Raw genomic sequence first — 5,159 nt, forward strand, 5'->3', positions numbered from 1 at the left:
TTAATTAACTTATTTATTTATCGAACGGCAGACTATTATTGTATTGAAAATAAAAAAGCGGGTGGGGAGGGAGGAGGGGGTCTTTTCATTTAGCTCCAAAAAAAAAAAATTTTTTTAAAAACGTGTTAAAATTATTTTCCGCAACAGAAATTAATTTAAAAAAAACTTTTTTGTGACTGAACAAGGAAAAATGTTAAAATTTTGAAATAAGAGAAAAAAAAGAAAATACGTTTTTTTTTTTTTTTAAGGAAAATTTGTTTCGTGTTAAAAAAAATTTTCATAATTGAAAATTTTTCACGTTGCTTTCTACAGGAAAGAAAAATTTTCATTTCCTCAAAAAAAAAAAAAAAAAAAAATCTGGAAAATTTTATTAACTTTTTTTTTTTTTACGAAACGACGACGCAAGCAAATTTTCAAAGCGTCAAGTTTTGTTAAAAAAAAAAAAAAAATAAAATAAAAGAAAATAAAATAAAGAAAAAAAGAAAAACAAGTGAAAAACCGCAGGTGACAGATACCTGAAAAAAATTTTCCTTTTTTTTTTTTCATTCGGAAATAAGAATAAAAGAAAAACTTTTTTTTTTTTTATCAAAAAAAAATTTAATTAAAAAAAAAACATTTTTTGTTGTTGTTTGTTTTTGTTTACTTTTACATTTCCCAAACATTATTTATTTATTTATTTATTTTTTGTTTTGTTAATAATAATAATAATTTTAGTTTTAAATTAATAAATAAAAAAAACAAATTTAATAAAAAATAAAATTTTTTTTTGTTTTTTTAATTAAGTAAAAATTTTTTGGAAAATGATGTAAACCAGAAAACAAAATTTTGTTGTTGTTATTGTTGCGTTTTAAGAGGGTAAGCAAAACGAAAATGAAAACTTTTTACATCATAATAATAATAATAATAATAATAATCGTGTTAAAACGATAAAATTATTATTTTTTTCACGCTTTTTACATTATTAATAATTGAGCGTAATGAAAAAAAATTTTCTTTTTTTTATATTTAGTCAATAATTATTTTAAAAAAAAGAAAAACAAAATGGCGAGCAAGGATTTAATTCGTTCGATAAATGAGTAATTTTTTTTTTAAATAATAATAATAATAAAATTGAAAATAATTAAACGTGATTCATTATAACAAAAAAAAAAGGAAAAAAAAAGAAAAAAATTTTTTTTTTCCTTTTTTGTTTTTAATTAATCACCGTAAGCGGAAATTTTATTATTAATATTATTTTATGCGTTAATAGCGTGAATAAATAAATAAATAATTTATTAATTAAATTCTTATGTAAATAAATAAATAAATAAATAACGATCCGTAATTTTTTATTTATGTGACGTAACGAAGTAAAAACATCATTTATAAATTTATCTATTTTCGATATATTTCAAAATTTTGATTCCTTTCGGGAATTTTTTTTTTTCCCCCGAAAATTTTTTTTCTCTCTCTCTCCCGAAAAAAAAAAAAAAAAATTCGAAAGTTTTCTCATCGCTTATAATGTTTGTTATGTTGGCTACATGTTATATTCATGCAACATTTGAAAATAAAATAAGTTTTCCTTTTTTTTAAAATTTTTTTCCAATCATTTTTTTTTAGGAAAATCGAAACTTTGCGATGATGATAATGATGATTATTAGATGGAAAACGATAAACGCGTCAACGATGACGATGACGATGATAATGATGATGATAGAAACGATAAATAAAATTTTTCCTTTTTAATTTTCACTTTTAAACTAATTTAACGTATACATACGATAGAAATACCAAAATTCATCGTAAATATTATTATTATTATTATTATTATTATTATTATTATTATTATTATTATTACAACGTAATTTATTAATTATTATTCAATCTGTTCGCGGAATTATACGACAGTTATATTTTCGAATAAATCAAATTTTCCAAAAAACCGGAAGTGAGCGGTAAAATTACACACCGCGTATAATTTTTTGATTTATTATTAATAATAAAAAAAAATAATAATAATAATGATCCATTCAACAATATTAATTAATTAATTATTAATGTTACGCATTTATGTAGTATGCATTACGTACATAAAAATATATACATAAATTCGATTATACGATTATTTATAGACGTTTGTCTTACTATAAAATTTATATTTGCAAAAAAAAAAGTATAAATTTTAAAATAAAACTTTATGATTTGAATATAAAATAAAATTTATATTTCAGTAATATTATATACATATTCCTAAGTTTTTTTTTTTTTTTTTATTTTATTTAATGCTTATTAGAAATAAATAAATTTTTTTTTTTTTTACTGTGATTTATAGACTATAATAATCCAAAAAAAAAGGAAAATTTAAATTTTTTTCAAAAAAATTTTACATTATAGCAGATTTATCAATTTTTTTTTTTTTAATATAAAACTTTGACTCAATTTTTTTTTTTTTCCCTCCCAGAGTTTTGGAAATCAATATTAAAAAAAAAAAAAATTATAATAAAAAAAAAGAAGGAGAAGCAGAAGAAAATTTTCAAAGAATCATTTTTCCATCAAAAAAAATAACATCCATCATTTTATAAAAAAAAAACTAAATTACGTTTCGAGAGATTTCCTTTTTTTTTTTTTTTTTTTTTGAAATTTAACCGTTTATACGATTCACGTTTTTTTTATCATCCCTTATCATTATTATTATTATCGTTTTTCTTTCCATCCCTAGAGAAAATAGATTTAAAAACAAAAAAAATGTATTCAAAACGCACCAAAAAAAAAAACTATGGCTGCACGTTTAATTTGTTTTTGTTTTTTTTTCTTTATAAGATTGTGTGTACGTTTTATACGCGAAAATTTTTTAATCTTTTCTAAACTTAATTACAACATGTTTAAAATAATAATAATAATAATAATAATAATAATAATAATACGGTTACTTTCATGGGAAAAATAATAATAATAATAATAATAATAAAACAAACGTCTTACTAACTAATTAAAATCAATAAAAAAAAAATTAATTTAATTTAATTCGTTTCGTTATGGTTTACGATGGTTTTTTTTTTGGAATTGTGGAATTTTCTATAAAGCGTTGTTACCTTATCACCAAACCGATTGATAAACAAAAAAATAAATAAATAAAATCGATATTAATTAATTAAAAAATAATCCATATTTATATGCATTACCCACAACGTCATATAACAGTTTGTTAGTTTTTTTTTGTTGCAATAATTAAAACAATGAAAAGCAAAAGACAAAATTATTAAATACACTAAACGAATTTTCCCCTTAGGGATATAATAAAATGTTTACTGATATTGATTGATTTGTTTGTCGGTTAACATATTATGTAAACCTTATGTAAATATTTCATCATCGTCATAGTTCAAAAAAAAAAAACTAATTTTTTTTTAAATAAATTATTCGCTTAACAAAATAAATAAATAATAAATGCATATTAATTAATAATAACGATAATAATAATAATAATAATAATAATATTTATATTTAAAAAAAAATAATAATAATTAATATATAAATTTCGAATTGTTTCAAAAACAATTTATTTAAATAAAACTTTGTTTGTTTTGTTCCGATGGGAAAATACGTACATAACAAAAAAAAAAAAAAGAAAAGATAGAAATAATAATAATAGTAATAATAATAATAGAAATAATAATAATACTGATAAATAATTGCGTGAGTGAAGTTTAATTAAGTGGCACTTGGAAAAAAAAAAAAGAGAGAGAGAAATTTTCCTATAATGAATCCCTTTGTTTTACTTTTAACTTTTATCATTATTATTATTATTTCAAAAGGTTTATTTTTTCGCGTTGCGTATTAAATAAAATAAAATTTCAATATATATATATATATATACATAATCTTTTATTTTAATTACAATAAGTAGTCAAAAAAAGAAAAATTATAAAATACCTTTTGAATTGCAAACTTTTTATCTTTTTTTTTTAATTTCTTCGGGTTAAAAAAAAATTTTTGATGTGTGAGAAAAAAAGAAAAAAAATTACTTTTCTTTCTTTAATTAATTTTATTATTATTATTATTAGCATTAAAATATAATTAATTACTTATTTATTTATTTAAAGTCGTTAATTTTTATATAAATTACTTTAGTGTCATGTAAATAATTTTTTTTTTAAATCGGTTTCTGAAATTGTTAAGATAATAAAAAATAAATATTAAAAATGGCGTTAAAATTATTTGCATTAGGTATTTATAAGATTAATTATTATTATTATTATTGTTGTTGTTGTTGTATAAGATAAAAAATCAAAATTTAATAAAAAAAAAGGAGAAAAATGTCGTCGCATGTTTTCCTCTTTCAAATAAATAAGAGTCAAAAGTTAAACATGAAAAAGATGGTGAAAATGTGTTTTCGCACGTTCCAATATTATTATTATTTTTTTTAAAATAAAATATAATATTCATAAGTAAAAAAAATAAATATACATAAATTTAAAATATATATATACACACTCGTTGGTAATAAATTAAACAAACGTAACAAAAGATTTCAACAAATTTTCATACGTTTTTTTTTTTTGACTTAATTGCAACAAAAAAAAAAATAACGTTTTTTAATATTTAAATCTAAATTTTTTATTTATTTATTTATATAAATATATTTTTTTTTAAAAAATTCGTGACTTGAATAAATAAGTAAATAAATAAATAATTATTTTTTTTTGTATACTCATGTTTAAAAAAAAAAAAAAAAAAATTTTATTTTTGTCGTAATAAATGCCAGGAAGAATGATGATATGAGCTCTCCTCTCTCTTTTGAATTTAAATATTATTATTATTTTTTTTTTTTTAAATACATTCTTTTTAAAAAAAATTATGTATGTATATATACTGTATATAAATATATATAATTATACAGATATTATATTTGAATTAATTGTAGTCATTGTATTAAAAACAATAAAAAATATTTATGTTTGTTTGTTTGTGTTCAAACTCATTAATATCATCTTTTCCTTTTTTTTTTTTTTTTGTCATTTTTTTTATTTTTATTTTTGTTTTTAAATGAGAAAAATTATAATGCACAAATGAATATATAACAACCGAAAAAAACAAACAAACAAACAAACAAACGGTTTTTCTTTTTTTTTTTCGGTGATAAAATTCAAACAAACGGATTCAAACCTAGGGTGGTTTTT

The sequence above is a fragment of the Pediculus humanus genome, genomic scaffold (assembly GCF_000006295.1).
Source record: "Pediculus humanus corporis 1103172107551 genomic scaffold, whole genome shotgun sequence".
NCBI classification, from domain to species: Eukaryota; Metazoa; Arthropoda; class Insecta; order Psocodea; family Pediculidae; genus Pediculus; species Pediculus humanus.